This window comes from Mustelus asterias, chromosome 24, assembly GCF_964213995.1.
Source record: "Mustelus asterias chromosome 24, sMusAst1.hap1.1, whole genome shotgun sequence".
NCBI classification, from domain to species: domain Eukaryota; kingdom Metazoa; phylum Chordata; class Chondrichthyes; order Carcharhiniformes; family Triakidae; genus Mustelus; species Mustelus asterias.
Window position 1 is genome coordinate 12,458,186 of NC_135824.1, and position 17,699 is coordinate 12,475,884.

General features: G+C 45.8%; 1 protein-coding gene across 2 annotated transcripts in view; it reads right to left on the reverse strand.

Moving 5' to 3' along the window:
* The window catches only part of LOC144511210 (retinaldehyde-binding protein 1-like), a 79,387-nt gene extending 63,013 nt beyond the window's left edge, over positions 1–16,374 (reverse strand). Inside the window, exons 1-2 of one of the 2 annotated variants that reach the window (XM_078241305.1) lie at positions 16,283–16,374; positions 8,987–9,066 (exon numbers count right to left, since the gene is read on the reverse strand). The gene's annotated coding sequence lies outside the window, so the exon portion shown is untranslated. The remainder of the gene's footprint in view (positions 1–8,986; positions 9,067–16,282) is intronic. The other variant, XM_078241304.1, reaches the window with a different exon arrangement.
* Positions 16,375–17,699: the final 1,325 nt, after the last annotated feature.

Consider the following 17,699-nt stretch of genomic DNA (forward strand, 5'->3'; position numbering starts at 1 on the left):
GGTCCTTAAAACCTTATTCGTGCGTCAGTGTATAAGAATGCCTTTTACATTTGTGTGTTAATCCGTGCTGCGTAAATCTTACCGAAACAAGGTTGCCAGGAACATCCTCATGATCTATCTGCATTCCCTCATCCCCAAAACCATTTTTCAAGCACTTTGTGGCAAAGATCAGATGCCCTTTTAAATGAAGTTCCCTCCGTTACTGTTAGACTTCAAGGGCAACGGGTACCGACAGTATTACAGAGGTCACGGCTCATACCACAGTGCCCCTGGGCAATTATCAATCAGTCTGAGACATAGGCAGCTATTGAAGCAAATAGGGAACATTCCTACAGGCTGCCCTTTGAGTTTTCAGATCACATCTCTCAAGCGGTCTATGAAAATATTTGGACGTTTCACCTCTGCTTACCAGTAGAAGCAAAAATAACAGATTTTAGATTAAAGCACTGTTCCTCCCTCCTCTCTTGAAGCTGTAGCTCTTGATGAGGATCAATGACATAGACAGAAAGTCACCCCTTCCATATTTTGCTACCAAATAGCCTTTCTCAATGTTTCGGGTAAGTGAGGCTAAGCTATTTTTCCATGAGGATTTTCCCCTATCATTTCTTCGTGTCCACTCTGCAAGCTTCCCAATGAAGCCATTGATTGATAACTAGCATTAGGGGGCCATGTGTAGTCCCTTCACAAGCCCACGGTTGCATAAGCCTATTATAGCACCTCTACAATGAATCTAATGTGTGGTATGGTACCACATCAGAGAGGGAGACATTAGGAAAGCTGCCATTCTGCAGCATTGACAGCAGAAATGATACCTTCACATTCCTGTCACCGTGAGTATGCTGGTGCAGAGGTAAAGGCTGATCACTGAGTGAAATGAAGACCATCGAGTCCTTCTCCTCCAACGCCTATTACACGCACTTATGAAGCTTTACACAAATTTTCTTATGCTTAGAAAATATATTTTAAAAAATACGTTCTCTAAAAATTGCATAGTTACAATGGAATCTCCGCAGTGCAGAAGGAGGCCCTTCAGCCCCTCATGTCTGCACCAGCTCTTCAACAGAGCATCTTACCCAGGCCCTATCCCCATAACCCTACATATTTATCCCGCTAATCCCCCCAACCTACACACCTTGGGACACTAAGAGGCAATTTAGCATGGCCGATGCACCTAACCTGCACATCTTTGGAGTGTGGGAGGAAACCAGAGAACCCAGAGGCAGACATGGGGAGAACGTGCAAACTTCACACAGTCATCCGAGGCCGGATTTGAATCTGGGTCTCTGGCACTGTGAGGCAGTAGTGCTAACCACTGTGCCACCTGTACAGTTTGCAATCCAATCAGAAGGAATCGAGATCTGATTTATGCTCAATTAGTGGATGTAGCTTAAATAATTTCAAGGTGCTCTAATCTGTTTGAACTTCAGAGACTAAGGGGTTAAGAAGTGGAGGGGATGAAAAAGAAGTTGCTCTTTCAACTCTTACATTTTATGGTTGAATATCACACATGAAGAGTTTGTAGAGTTACCAGGATGTCCCCAGTGCCTGTCCAGCCTCTACCTCAGTCAGAGTTGGGGCAGAATCTTCTGTTCTTGCTTGGAGATGGGAAGGATATTTACTTCAGTGGGATGAAGTAAATACCTGAACCCTGAACGCACTGCCTCCATCACAATTCAATTCTGGGCAGGAATCTCCATGACTGACCTCCCCACCCAGCCCCAACTAAAATCCTTAAATGGTCAATTAATGACAAATTAAGGGCCTCAATCTGCGGCAACTGGGATTAACTCAGCTGATAATGGCCTTGCACTTAGTGTCTGATGGAGGGACTGGATATCAGCAAGAGGGCAGAGGTACTGAGAGCAGCACCCTTGCCCTTGCTTCCAACTCCACATCACCCCCCACCCCACACACCCCCCCCCCACCACACACACACACACACACACACACCATCCCCTTCTTCCCACAGCACACACCATAGAGTTATAGAGGTTTACAGCATGGAAACAGGCCCTTCGGCCCAACTTACCCATGCCGCCCTTTTATTTTTAAATCACTAAGCTAGTCTCAATTGCCCGCATTTGGCCCATATCCCTCTATACCCGTCTATACCATGTGAAACCCTGCTCCCTGTCCCTAGGTCCTCCGCGATCCTGGGACTCTGGCAGCCACAGCCTCCTCAGTGGTGCTGCAGAAGCGGCCTGCCTCTGAATGGTTGGCAGCTCTCGCTAGGCGGGACTTCCGCCCCTGGGTTCTTGATTCCAAGGGAAGGCCCATTGGGATGGCTTTGTCACTGCCTGATAGGTGTGTGGTTTGATGGGTCTTCCCGAAAAGAGGCACCAGGGGTCTCCGGCCAGCTCTCCAGCCAATGGGTGGGACCTCCTGATGACCGAACAAGATTCAGCCCCAGAGAATGGAGTTGGGAAGCAGATTGTTGGGAAGTAAAACAGCAATTTGCTCATTTTATAGAATTCATTGCGACAGCCATCGGGCCAGAATGATACAGAAGGAGGCCATTCAGCCCATTGAGTCCATATAGTGGCTCCCTGTTGAACAATTTAGTCAGTCCCCTCCCCCTGCTTCATGCCTTGGAGCCCAGTTTATTTCCATTAATTATGCATCCAATTTTCTATTGAAATCATTGAGTGTCTCCGCTTCCTTCACCTTTCTGGCCAGTGAGTTCCAGGTCATTACAACTTGCTGCGTATCTGTGTCCCATAGTCCTTGCATGATGAGCTAATGGGAACAGCTTTTCTTTGTCTATCTTGATATTGTGATATATATGTATATTTATAGTATGTTGGGGTTTGGGGTGCACCCTTTAAGAGTGCAGGTCAGGTGACCTCTGGGCAATTAGCTCCTCCCAGTGTGGGACCCACTTGGATAGTCTTAGATCTGACTGTGGAATAGTGCATATCCCCAATAAAGAGTTCCCAGTGTTCAAGATACCAAGCCTACCTCCTGATTCTTTCTGCACCCTTAGTCCATAGGGGCATACATAACACTTACCTGAGCCTGTCATACTCTTTCACACCTCTATCAAATCTGCCCTCAATGCTCGAAGGAGAACAAACCCGACTTCTCCAATTTAAACGTCTAGCCCAAATCTGGAATTTTCTGGCTCTCTACCCTCTCTCAAAGACTCTCACATTCTTCTGGTGAGCAGAACTGGATGCAATACTCCAGAGATTTACAAAGGTTCAGCGTAACTTTGCTGTTCTTGCTGAACGTTTTTAAAGCTCCGATTTGGCCACAACATCCCACATCTCTATCATGCAGACCTTCACCATAGCTGGGGCATCCAACCCGGGAAGCTATTTCTCCTCAAGAATGGATGAGATCGATCAGGGAACAACCAGTGGCCTCCAAACCCAGGAGAAGACACGGTGGGGTGGCATGGTAGCACAGTGGTTAGCACTGCTGCCTCACAGCGCCAGGGACCCAGGTTCAATTCCTGGCTTGGGTCACTGTCTGTGTGGAGTCTGCACGTTCCCCCTGTGTCTGCGTGAGTTTCCTCCAGGTGCTCTGATTTCCTCCCACAGTCCAAAGACGTGCTGGTTAGGTGCATTGGCCATGCTAAATTCTCCCTCAGTGTACCCAAACAGGTGCCGGAGTGTGGCGACTGGGGGATTTTCACAGTAACTTCATTGCAGTGTTAATGTAAGCCCACTTGTGACTAATAAATAAACTAATAAGGCAACGAAATGGGAATCACTTTCCCCTCCATCACCCCATGTCCATAACACTGAAAGAAGATGTTTGTTACCTGATTGTCAATCACCTAAAGTTTATTTATTTGTCACAAGTAAGGCTTACGTTAACGCTGCAATGAAGTTACTGTGAAATTCCCCTGGTCGCCACAGTCCGGCGCCCGTTCGGGTCAATGCACCTAACCAGCACATCTTTCAGAATGTGGGAGGAAACCGGAGCACCCAGAGGAAACTCACGCAGACACAGGGGGAACATGCAAACTCCACACAGACAGTGACCCAAGCCAGGAATTGAATCCGGGTCCCTGGAGCTGTGAGGCAGCAGAGCTAACACTGTGCCACCATGCCACCCTATTCTCTTACTCTGATTCTATGGGGACGATTTTGAGCCCGCATTCGCCGACAGCGTAAATGGTGACATGGCCCAAAAATCCCACAAGAGTCAGGAAACAAGATTCTCGCCGGTGTGGTCTCATTCCCTGATTTTCTCTGCCCCTTGTCTGTGACATAACGAGTTTCCCAGAAAAGGCAGGAACCTCATTTCAATACATCTTAATATTATTAAAGGGCTTCCCAGCTACATGACTCCCCTTCACTGAATATTCATACAACACCTATGTGGGTGGCACGGTGGCACAGTGGTTAGCACTGCTGCCTCCCAGTGCCAGGGACCCAGGTTCGATTTCCGCTTTGGGTCACTGCTTGGGTGGAGTCTGCCCGTTCTCCCCGTGTCTGTGTGGGTTTCCTCCAGGTGCTCCGGTTTCCTCCCACAGTCTGAAAGATGTGCTGGTTAGGGTGCATTGATCATGCTAAATTCTCCCTCAGTGTACCCGAGCAGGTGCCGGAGTGTGGCAACTATGCAATTTTCACAGTAACTTCATCGCAGTGTTAATGTAAGCTTACTTGTGGCACTAATAAATAAATACAAAAACATGAATCGGTTGAGGGGAACTCGCTGGGTGTGCCAAGATAAGTATAGCCCTGGGGGGGAGAGAGAGAGACATGCCCAGGCATTGCCTCCTGGCACAGGATGCCACTGCCCCCTGCCTCCCCCTCCTCCTACAAGTGATAGCTTCGAAAACCTGAGCAGGCCGTCACCTCCTGCTCTTATTCTCTTCCCTCCGCGTTGTTGAGTCTTAGCCCTTCTCATTAGCAATAAAAATGAATACAGACCATCTAGAGGCGATGAACATTCCACAGCAAAGAGTTTAGATTTAGATTGTAAATCTCCCTGAAGGAATGATTCAGCACTCTCAGGAACAGTGGGGAGGGAAGAGAATCTTTTGAATAAATAAAGTGACTAAAGAATGCCTGCAGTAGAAAGATAACTGACTGTTCCACAAGCCTTCAGCACTCAGCATCCCCTCACAGGAAAAGACTGGGACTTATTTGTGAAGCTTCAATGTCATCCAGGAAATGGACTGGCACACACCTTTATCGACCCTCCGTTCTCAGACCGCTGCGTGCTTCTTTCCTCTGGCTTGGTGTGCTTTGCTGACGCTCTGGTTTCTTCCCCCCCTCCCCCCACTGGACCCTGCCCCCCAGGTCTAACGGCAGCTGTTTCCAGCCATTCTTTACAAGCAGAGTGCAGATACGGGGAAAGGAAGAGCCTCAGCTCCCAGCGATGCTCTGAGGAAACGAAGGCTTGATTGGGGTCAGTACAATTGGTAGCCGCTGTGTAAATGTGTAGACCTCCCACCTCCACCCCCCCCCCCCCTTTCGTTCTTCCCTTGTGTCATCCTGTCTCTCGGCCTCTTGCATTGCCTAATGGAAACACACTCAAGAGTTTTTGATATTCCACATCTAAAGGCCCAAGCATAAACTAACACAATGACCTCCATTTTCAATTTGTTATTGTTTTTCCCTCTCTTCCCGAATATGTCCAATTCACACGGCTCAGGAAGAATCTTTTGGCCTTGGAGGGGCAGATTCAGCAGAACGCTTAGAAGGTAAAATTTTGAAGGACAGGTTGTATAAATTTGATTTGTTCTCCCTTTAAGCAGAGAAGATTATGGGGTGATCTGGTCAAAGAATCTACAATCTTAAATCATTGCAATCGGCTGTAAACAGAGAAATTGTTTCCACTGATGTTGGAATCTTATTTAACCTGGATGAATGCAGCTCCAACAACACTCAAGAAGCTCGATGCCATCCAGGACAAATCAGCCCACTTGATCGACATCCCATCCACTCACTCCCTCCACCATTGACACACTGATGCGCATTATCACACACGAGGCTTGAGATGCTCAAGGAAATAAAGGCTTTTATTTACTATTACAACAAAGCTACCATGTATAGTACACGATCCCAGACTGAGGGGTCCCAGACAGAGCAGTGACCTTTATACCTCTCCCAGGAGGCGGAGCCCGACTGGGATGTACCATAATAACTATAATACAGGTGTAACAGCCCAACCCTAACCCCAACAGCAACAAGTAGAACAACCCATCCCTAACCCCAACAGCAACATATATACATACTCGTAGTACTGGCCAGACCCTGGCTCAGTACTACCTAGTGGGAACCAACGATGGTTCACCACACACACAGTGGCAGCAGTTTGTATCATCCACAAGTTCCTGTCCTTCAGTAACTTGCCAAGTCTACTTTGACAGCACCTTCCAAACCCATGTCCTCTGCTACCTAGAAGGACAAGGGCAGCTGGGAGCATGAACACGTGCAAGTTTCCCTCCAAGTCACACACACTTCAGATTTGGAATTACGTTGTTGTTCCTTCACTGTCGCTGACTGAAAATCCTGGGACTCACTTCCTAACAGCATTGCGGGTGTACCTACACCATGTAGCAGTTAAAAAAGGGAGCTTCTCAAAAGAAATTGGGGATGGGCTACAATTGCTCGCCAGTGATGCCCACATTGCAGGAAAGAATTTATAAAAATTAGAATTCGAGCTGTGTGGTAAGATTCTAGAATGATCTAACCCAATTGGCAGGGAGCGGGTCAACTGGACGTTTCAAGTCTGAGATTAGTAGATTTTTCTGATATGAGCTTATCAATGAACATTGATTTGGTTTGATTTATTATTGTCACGTGTATTAGCATACAGTGAGAAGTATTGTTTCTTGCATGCTACACAGACAAAGCATACCGTTCATAGGGGAGGAAAGGACAGAATGCAGAATGCAGTGTTACAATCATGGCTAGGGTAAAGAGAAAGATCAACTGAATGCGAGGTAGGTCCATTCAAAAGTCTGATGGCAGCAGAGGAGAAGCTGTTTATGAGTCGGTTGACAGAAGAAGATGGAAGACAGAATGTCCGGGGTGTGTGGGGTCCTTGATTATGCTGGCCGCTGTTCCGAGGCAGAGGGAAGTGTAGACAGCATCAATGGATGGGAGGCTAGTTTGAGTAATGGGCTTAGCGGTCTTGGGCAGAGCAGGAGCCATACCAAGCTGTGATATAACCAGAAGGAATGCTTGCTATGGTGCATCTGGAGAAGTTGGTGAGAGTTGTAGCAGACATGCCAAATTTCCTCAGTCTCCTGTCAAAGTAGAGGCATTGGCGGGCTTTCTTAACTATAGTGTCCGCATGGAGGGACCAGAACAGGTTGTTGGTGATCTGGACACCTAAAAACCTGAAGCTCTCAATCATTTCTACTTCATCCCCATTGATGTAGATAGGGGCATGCCCTCCACTATGCTTCCCGAAGTAATGATTATCTACTTCGTTTTGTTGACATTGAGGGAGAGATTATTGTCGTTGCGCCAGTTCACCAGATTCTCTTTCCTGTGCTGTGTCTCGCCATTGTTTGAGACCCGACCCACAATGGTGATGTCATCCACAAACTTGAAAATCGAGTTGGAGGGGAATTTGGCCACACAGTCAAAGGTGTATAAGGAGTATAGCAAGGGGTTCAGTTGGGGATCTGTTTTGAGGTAAGGAGCAGTGCTGGGCTCATTGGGCTGAATGATTAACTCCTATTACGAGTGTTCATGATTTTTAACTGATTCACTGTCCCAAAGGGTGAATCTTTGCTGGGTCATCCTTTCACAGGTAACCAATCAGCTTTTGTTCCCTTTGCTAATAAGCGGCCATTCTTTGCGTGTGAATTTGCAGCAAGCGACAGCATATCCAACCATAGGGTCATTTGTTTTATTCCTTCATTGGATGTGGACATAATTGGCTGGGCCAGCATTTATTGCCCACCCTAATTGCCCTTGGACTGAATGGTTTTCTCGGCCACTTAAGAGTCAACCACTTTGGAGTCATATGTAGGCCAGACCCGGTAAAGGTGGCAGATCTCTTTCCCTAAAGGACATTAAGTTAAGTTTAAGTTTATTTATTAAGTTTATTTATTAGTGTCACAAGTAGGCTTAGATTAACACTGCAATGAAGTTACTGAGAAAATCCCCTAGTCGCCACACTCCGGTGCCTGTTCGGGTACACTGAGGGAGAATTTAGCATTCCCAATGCACCTCACCAGCACATCTTTGGACTGTGGGAGGAAACCAGAGCACCCGGAGGAAACCCACACAGACACGGGGAGAAAGTGCAAACTCCGCACAGACAGTGACCCGAGCCAGGAATTGAACCCGGGTCCCTGGCGCAGGCAGCAGTACTAACCATTCTACCATCATGCCAGTGATTAGTGAACCAGATGGGTTGTTATGACAATCGAAAACAGTTTGACGTGCCGGAACTTTACCACCACGGTAATTTTACTGCGGCTCGCAGAATGGAATTCTCCATTGGCCTTGGGTGGGATTTTACGAGCCTCGCCCAAGCGAGGTTGTACAATACTGGCCACCATCTTCGTTCCAGATTTTTACTGAATTCAAATTTCACCATCTGCCTTGGTGGGATTTGAACCTGGGTCCCCAATGCATCACCCTGTGTCTTTACATTACTAATCCAGTGACAATACTACTACGCCATTGCCATGAAGTGTCCATGTGAAAAGCTTTAAAGGTACTTCTGAGAAACATAAAATGCTGTAAAATATATTTTCCTCAGCTCAGACGCTCCTCGTTCCTGACCTGACACCAAATCTCCGATTCTCATTTGCTTCTCTAATCATTGATCATTGCAGTAGAGAGATTCCATCAAACATTACCAAAGAAATGGCCAAAATGTTCATCTAACCAGCCTTTGTGTGATCCCACTTTCTTAATTCTCTTGGCAGCACAGAGGTATAGAGCCTTCATTACTGCCTGTTTGTGTTACTCACTACCTGAGTGTTACAGACGTCTGAGACAATGAATGCTTTGACTACAGCAGGAGGAAATGACTGGTGTCGGAAATTCAAACTGAACCTGACCATTCTTGGAAGTTTCTCATAGCAGGCAGTCACTGGAGCACAAGAGGCAAGTTATTCTGAGCAGGAAACTTGGGTAGAAACTGAAAGAAAACACAGAGGAATTCAATATAGCTCCCACCCAATACTTGTGATTTATAATATTTCTAAAGGCAAAATAATGAAACAGTTTTAAGGTGTGGAACAGAGTTCCAGAATCCAGGCATTCTGGTGGAATTTTATGCAAAGCCCACTGACTACCAGATAACCCTGTCTTTATTTAACATATCTTGCTGTACAAACAGGTTATTATACAAGGTTAAAGTTGAAGGTGTTAGCAGGAGTGACTGTGTTACACGTTGAATAGCAGTGTGTGTAACCCCCTCCCTCTTCCCCTCCATCTTTTCCCGACAGCTCGCTTTCTGAAGATGTCGACGCAGTTTCATCTATCCCACTTCATTTGTTTTTGTATAAATCAGAACATTAGTAGCATTGGGCCTAGAGTTAAACTTATGGACGTTTCTGAATCCAGGAACTTAAGCTCTCTCAAAATAACATTGCCCTTGGGAATTAACAGTGCCCCAATCGGAGTGGATACTGGCAAATGGGCACTTGGCAGAAGTCAGGTATTTCTCTCCTCTCAGCCAAGTTTCTGATGTTTGTACCTCTTTAACTGAATGGAGACACAGTGTTCCAATGTTTCAAGTTGTTGACATAAATATTAGGTCATTGTTCAAAGGTCATCTACAGTTGCAAAGACTTGAGACAAGTTTTAACTTGTGTCCGACACCAGGCTCAGGATGGTCTTGGCTCTGTATCTAATACATGATGTGGAGTTGCTGGCTGGGTGGGCACAGTAAGTAGTCTCACAACACCAGGTTAAAGTCCAACAAGTTTATTTGGTAGCACGAGCTTTCGGAGTGTTGCCCCTTCATCATCAGCGCTCTGAAAGCTCGTGCTACCAAATAAACCTGTTGGATTTTAACATGGTGTTGTGAGACTACTTACTGTATCTCATACATGGCAGGGTAGTGTTATGAGAAAGGGTAGTACCTTTACTCTGCATTTAAGATCATACTGTATTTGACTTGGGAATATCTAAAGCAATATAAGGGGTGACTTTCTACTTTTAACTCCTGGTGGAAAATGGGCATTATAACATTGATTGTTTTACAGCAATGACTATATGTCTCTTAGTCAATGAAAATTGTGAGGGTTGTAAAACAACAGGCTGATCCACCACTGGGTTTCAGCTTGGTGGCAAAGTGATGATTCAGTCCTTGCAGGTCTTAAAATGAACAGTATTCCATTTCTAGAATCCTCTATATAGATGAACAAATCGATATTAAAACCCCTCAAAAAATACACAAATGCTAAAAGATCCCTCAAAGCTTTCGTAAAAACAAATCCATGCGATACATCAAAATCCTAAATTTCTTCAGTATTAAAGTTTTTGGTTTAAAGTTTATTTATTAGTGTCACAAGTAGGCTTACATTAACACTGCAATGAAGTTACTGTGAAAATCCCCTAGCTGCCACACTCTGGCACCTATTTGGGTACACTGATGGGAGAATTTAGCAAGGCCAATGCCTTAACCAGCACATCTTTCAGACTGTGGGGGGAAACCAGAGCACCCGGAGGAAACCCATGCAGACACGGGGGAAAATGTGCAAGCTCCACACAGTGACCCAAACCAGGAATTGAACCCAGGTCCCAGGCGCTGTGAGGTAGCAGTGCTGACCACTGTGCCGCCCTTCTGGTATTTTTATATTTGGTTTCCAAGTTTTATATATTAAACCACAAGCCTAGAATTGTAGAAAGTAGGAGCAGAAGTAGGCCATTCAGCCCTTTGAACCATGCATTATGATCATGGCTGATCATCCAACTCAGTAACAACCCCTTTGAACTGAAGGAGAAAGCAAGGTGTCACAAGCAGCCTCGGACTGGCAATACATTTTGTACTAGGCCCCCAAAACCCGGAACAAAATGCTGCAGATGCTGGAAATCAGAAATAAAAACAGAAAATACCAATGAACAGTTTTGATGGAGGGTCATCGACCTGAAATGTTCACTCTATGGATGCTGCTTTGCCTTCTCAGTGCTTCCAGCATTTACTGTTTTTACTGACCTCATAAACTGGCTATCACAACAGGCTATCATACAGGAAGGTCACCAGGGTTATTTGGATGAAGATAAGAGTTGGGGCAATGAAGCATAGATACATTACTGACCTGGTGCTAGAAACAAACAGTGACCCACTTGTCCCACAGGGTTCCTTCGTGCTAATCCATCAGACGGAACAGGTAGGCACAAGGCTCAATTCCCAGTCAGTTAGTCAGGCTGGCCAATCTCAACCTGAGTGACAGAAGGTAAATAAAACAATTATAAGGTACAGGAGCAGAATTAGGCCATTTGGCCCATTGTGTTTGCTCCGCCATTCGATCACAGGTGATATGCTCCTCATCCCCATTTTCCTATAAGTTCATAAGATGTAGGAGCAGAATTGATCTCAGTGCCCCTAGACTGGTGGGAATCATCAAATATTATTTTTGTTCCCGATTACAATCTAGTGAATCATGTTGGTTTGAAAGAGAAGGAATGGCGGCACAGTGGTTAGCACTGCTGCCTTATAGCGCCAGGGACCCGAGTTCGATTCCGGCCTCAGGTCTCTGTCTGTGTGGAGTTTGCACGTTCGCCCGTGTCTGCTTGGGTTTCCTCCGGGTGCTCCAGTTTCATCCCATGATCCAAAGATGTGCGAGTTAGGTTGATTGGCCATACTAAATTGCCCCTTAGTGTCAGGGGAGGATTAGCAGGGCAAATATGTGGATTTACCGGAGTAGGGCCTGAGTGGGATTGTTGTCGGTGCAGGCTTGATGGGCCAAATGGCCTTCTTCTGCACTGTGGGGATTCTGTGAAGTGGAGGATTAGACTCTTCATTAATTTCTGTGGGTCACAAAAGAATGATCATTTTGAACAAATTTAATCCAGCTTCATCGATGACTGTTTCTGTCAGGAAATATTTTTATTCCCCATTTACTTTCCCCTCTTTGTTCCTGAAATCATTACCATCGATTTATTCAGGCACCAGTTGGCCTCCAATACTTCATCCTTTGCCTGAGGCCAGACAGAATATTGATTGGATAATCAATCTGGGGGAGAGGGCAGTGAGATTACATGTAACTCCAACCTTGACCTCACCTGAGGGGTTATTAGATATTGATCAGATCTAAATCTTTTACCCGCTGTCCTGGAATAGAATTCCAATTACTGTTCCGAGAGCAGCAGTCAAGGTTTGGGGCCTTGTTGTGTAACTTACACACGAGAGGTTGTCAATACAAGGTCATCAAGAAATTCAATAGGCAATTTGGAGGCAACTTTTTTGCCCTTCAAAGAGACTTTGTACTGAGGTGTGGGGAGGCGATGGAGACATACTGGTAATTACACTGGATTAGTAATGATCTGGGGACATGGGTTCAAATCCTACCATTAAAAATCATAGACTACAGAATCCTAACAGCGCAGAAGGAGGCCATTTGGCCCATCGAGTCTGTACCGATCACAAATCCACCCAGGCCCTATCCCTTAACCCCAAGTATTTTACTCTTTTTGTCCCCCTGATACTAAGGGGCAATTTACTATGGCCAATCCACCTAACCTGCACATTGTTGGATTATGGGAGGAAACCGGAGCACCTGGAAGAAAACCATGCAGACACAGGGAGAATGTGCAAACTCCTCACAGACAGTCACCCAAAGTCGGAATTGAACCCAGATCTCTGGCGCTGTGAGGCACAGTGCTTGCCCCTGGAATGTAAAGCTTGTCGCAATAATGGTGACCATGACATTATCACCGATTGTCAGAAAAACCTTTAACTCTGCAATGAAGTTACTGTGAAAATCCCCTAGTTGCCACATTCCGGCACCTGTTCGGGTACACTTAGGGAGAATTTAGCATGGCCAATGCACCTAACCAGCACATCTTTTGGACTGTAGGAGGAAACCGGAGCACCCAGAGGCAACCCACGCAGACACAGGGAGAACGTGCAGACTCTGCACAGTGACCCAAGCCGGGCTGGACTTACGTGTAGCTTTGTCAATTCTATTTGGACGTATTCTGGAAGGTTCCATCACAGCCCTCCATCTACCAAAAACCCCTAGCCCAGGCACCCATCACTGATCAGCTGACGTACCCACTCTAAGAAGCAAACAGATGTCGGTACTTGACTGGATGATTCTAGAATGAAGTTCTTTTTTCCCATGTGAATTTATTTATCTTGGATTGCACAAGGCAATGTTCAGGAAACTCATCTTTAATTCCTAGTGACTCTAGTCCAATCAGCTTTGGGTTACCCTAACTGGATAAGGTTTACCAGTGACAAACCTTTCCCCTCTCGCATCCATCCTCATTCTGAGGCTTGGCCACACCATGAACAATATTTTTCCATTGATTTCTATTGTTCACTACCCTCAATACCTGTCCCACAGACAGACCAGTCCATGTTCTACTCTTATTCCTCCAATGCCATCTTGGGTCTTCCTTGTCCATGTTTTCCAGGTGTTTAGCCTTGTATTACCTCTTTTTCCAAACATTCCCCCTCCTGTTCACATCACATGTCCAGATAGGAGATCTTCCTTATACCCTTTTACATTTTTCTTTTCATTTTTTTTCAGGGAATGTGGGTGGCACTAGCAAGGCCAGAGTTTGTTGCCCATCCACCATTGCTCTCAGAATGGGTATAGGTTTAAGGTGAGAGGGGAGAGATACAAAAGGGTCCAGAAGGGCAATTTTTTCACACAGAGGGTGGTGTTTGGAACGAACTGCCAGAGATAGAGCAGAAGCGGGTACAATTCTTTTGTCATTTAAAAAGCATTTAGACAGTTACATGGTATAGATGGGTATAGAGGGATATGGGCCAAACACGGGCAATTGGGACTAGCTTAGTGGTTAAAAAAAGGGGCGGCATTAACAAGTTGGGCCAAAGGGCCTGATTCCATGCTGTAAACCTCGATGACTGACCAGCTTGCAAGACCATTTCAGAGGGCAGTTAAGAGTCTACCAAATACTGTGGGTCTGGAGTCACATACAGGTCTGATCAGGTAAGGATGCAGATTTCCTTCCATGAATGGCACTTGTGAACCAGATGGGTTTTTACATTTCCGATGGCTACATGGTCACCTTTATGGAGACTAACTTAGCTTTATGTTCTAGATTTATAAATTGAATTCAAATTCCGCCAACCGCCACATTAGCTCGGTCTCTGGATTACTGTCCTGGCAACATTATCGCTATCTCTCCCCTCTAACCCATTGAAAAAGAAGCTCTGCTGTAAAGAACACCTATGTTGTAATGGGATGTATGGTTAGGTTTTTGGAGTCGGACAGAGAGATGACATGTTCTTTTCCTGCTCTTTTCATTTGGCTCACGTCCAACCACAAGTGGATGAAACATTCCCTTTGTAAATTCCACTATGGGTTTCAGGAACACATATTGCGCACTACCCCGGTGAGGGAGAACAGCTGGAACACCAGCACCATCTTCAAAGATTTAAAGTTTATTTATTAGTCACAAGTAGGCTTACATTAACACTGCAATGAAGTTGTTGTGAAAATCCCCTAGTCATTACACTCCGGCGCCTGTTCGGGTACACTGAAGGAGAATTTAGCATGGCTAATCCATCTAACCAGCACATCTTTAGACTGAGGGAGGAAACCGGAGCACCCAGCGGAAACCCATGCAGACACGGAGAGAACATGCAGACTCCGCACAGACAGTGACCCAAGCCGGGAATCGAACCCGGGTTCCTGGCGCTGTGAGGCAGCAATGCTAACCACTTTGCCACTGTGCCACCCCATTCTAATATCTCAGAATAACACTGCATTTTATGCCTGGTATTTTGTACACAGAAAGGTTTCCAGTACCCCTTCAAACTAACTGCTGCTGTGCAGGTATGACCCCACAGCTCAGAGGTACTCACATTTATTTCCATGGAGTTAGCCAAGTGTTTTTTTGCAATGAATATTCAGCACTTTCTCCAAGAAATAAATCAGCACGATTATGAATTCAAACTTGAGTGAGCTGCACCCAGGTGTAACTAGTTCTGGTGATAGAGTAGAGAGAGGATTTGTTTATATAGATTTCCCCACTGATTTGAGTTAATTTTTTTTTGCCCGTCCTGAAGGGATGTTTTCATGAGCACTGGCTCCTGGCCTCTTTTATCTCAACTCAGCTGCCAACCAATGTACATGAACCCAGTCAATGATCCTTTGTGACCTGGCCAATCATAGGAACGTCATAGTCAAACATGATCCTGTTCTCACCCAGCAGAGACACCTGCGCAGGGCAGTAGCAGCAACTTAGGGGTAGGATTCAAAGCTGACTTGCACCTTGGACCAATGTTTTGCAGCCTCACTCTGTTGGCAAGATGGGCCGTCATTTCGAACAAGGATGATTTTGATTTGATATTGTCACACGTATTAACATAGTGAAAAGTATTGTTTCATGTATGCTATACAAAAACATACCATTCATAGAGAAGAAAATGAGAGTGTGCAAAATGTAGCGTTACAGTCATCGCTAGGGTGTTGAGAAAGATCAACTTAATGCAAGGTTTAAGTCCATTCAAAAGTCTGATGGCAGCAGGGAAGAAGCTGTTCTTGAATCGGTTTGTAGCCTCAGACTTTTGTATCGTTTTCCCAAAGGAAGAAGGTGGAAGAGAGAATGTCCGAGGCATGTGGGGTCCTTAATTATGCTGGCTGCTTTGCCAAGGCAGCAGGAAGTGTAAGTATCAGTGAATGGGAGGCTGGTTTGCATGATGGATTCGGCTACATTCACGACCTCTTGTAGTTCCTTGCGGTTTAGGGCAGTGCAGGAGCCATACCAAGCTGTGACACAACCAGAAAGAATGCTTTCTGTGGTGCATCTGAGAGTCGTAGCTGACATGCCAAATTTCCAGCCTGCTCTGCCGTGGCTACTGTCACATGGAGGCTCCTGTACCCCATATCCCTCTCCAGCAGAAACTAAACAAGACAGGGGTATTTAGAACTATTTGGCTAGAAATAAATTTCTGATGAAAGACACATCTCTGGCACCGTGGCTGTGACGACAAGATGCTGACAAAATTAAACTCTTATCTTATTCCTGAATGCTGGCATTACAGCAACTGTCTATTAAAACAGCACGAGGAAACTGCTGAATGACAAGGTGTTTGATGATACCAAACCATTGCTTCCCCTCCCTCCTCCACCCCTTATGAATGCTCAGCCAATAAACTACTTAATCCCTTCCAGAAAAGAAACATTTTAAAAGGCGGACTTCCTTACCACTTCTCTTTACCCAAAATCTGTTACCTATTTTTTTTCTCCCTCCTCTCCAGTATCTACAGCAGAGACACAGGTCACTTGACCTCTATTTATTAGTCCCCATCTTATGTTTGTGATCCACAATGCTGGTGAAAATATCTACTCTCGGGGCACGGTAGCACAGTGGTTAGCACTGCTGCTTCACAGCTCCAGGGACCTGGGTTCGATTCCCGGCTTGGGTCACTGTCTGTGTGGAGTTTGCACATTCTCCTCGTGTCTGCGTGGGTTTCCTCCAGGTGCTCCGGTTTCCTCCCACGGTCCAAAGATGTGCGTGTTAGGTTGATTGGCTATGCTAAAATTGCCCTTAGTGTCCTGGGATGTGTAGATTAGAGGGATTAGTGGGTAAAATGTGTAGGGATATGGGGGTAGGGTCTGGGTGGGATTGTGGTCGGTGTAGACTCGATGGGCCGAATGGCCTCTTTCTGTACTGTAGGGTTTCTATGATTCTATAAAATTCTTTCACAATCTCAAAAGCTTACAACTTCACTCTGGTAACAATCACCCGAGTATTCTTCACACATGTCTCTACAGTGATTGCTCTTGTGTAACAGAGGTTATTGGATAGTCATCAGGACCTGGCACCCCTGCTCAATATTTTCTCTCTGGAATGCTGGGAGCAATTGAGGGTAGCAAGGGTTCAGCTAACACAAGGCAAAAATCAGGAAGTGACTTTTTTTTTTAAGATTTAGAGATTGAAAATTCTATTTCTTTTAAAGAACATTCCAGCTGGAGCCATAACTCAACCATTGTGTGTGAAATGTGAAATCCAGAGTCTAATTGCCATTAAAACTGAACAAAGTGTGCCCCCTAGAGGACATTCAGAAGATCAACCCAATTAAGTTTAAAAGTTTATTTACTGTCACAAGTAGGCTTACATTAACACCGCAATGAAGTTACTGTGCACGGTGGCACAGTGGTTAGCACTGCTGCCTCAAAGCGCCAAGGACCCAGGTTCAATTCCTCAGGTCACTGTCTGTGTGGAGTTTGCACTTCCCTTCCCCCCCCCCCCCCCCCCCCCGTGTCTACAAGGGTTTCCTCCGGGTGCTCCGGTTTTGTGCCACAGTGCGGACTAGGTTGATTGGCCATGCTAAATTGACCCTAGTGTCAGAGGGATTAGCAGGTTAAAAATGTGGGGATATAGCCTGGGTGGGATTGTGGTTGGTACAGACTCGATGGGCTGAATGGCCTCCTGTACTGTAGGGATTTTATGAAAATCCCCTGGTGGCCACACTCCGGCACCTGTTCGGGTACACTAAGGGAGAATTTAGCATTGCCGATGCACCTAACCAGCACATCTTTTGGACTGTGGGAGGAAACCGGAGCATCCGGAGGAAACCCAAGCAGACACAGGAGAACGTGCAGACTCTGCACAGACAGC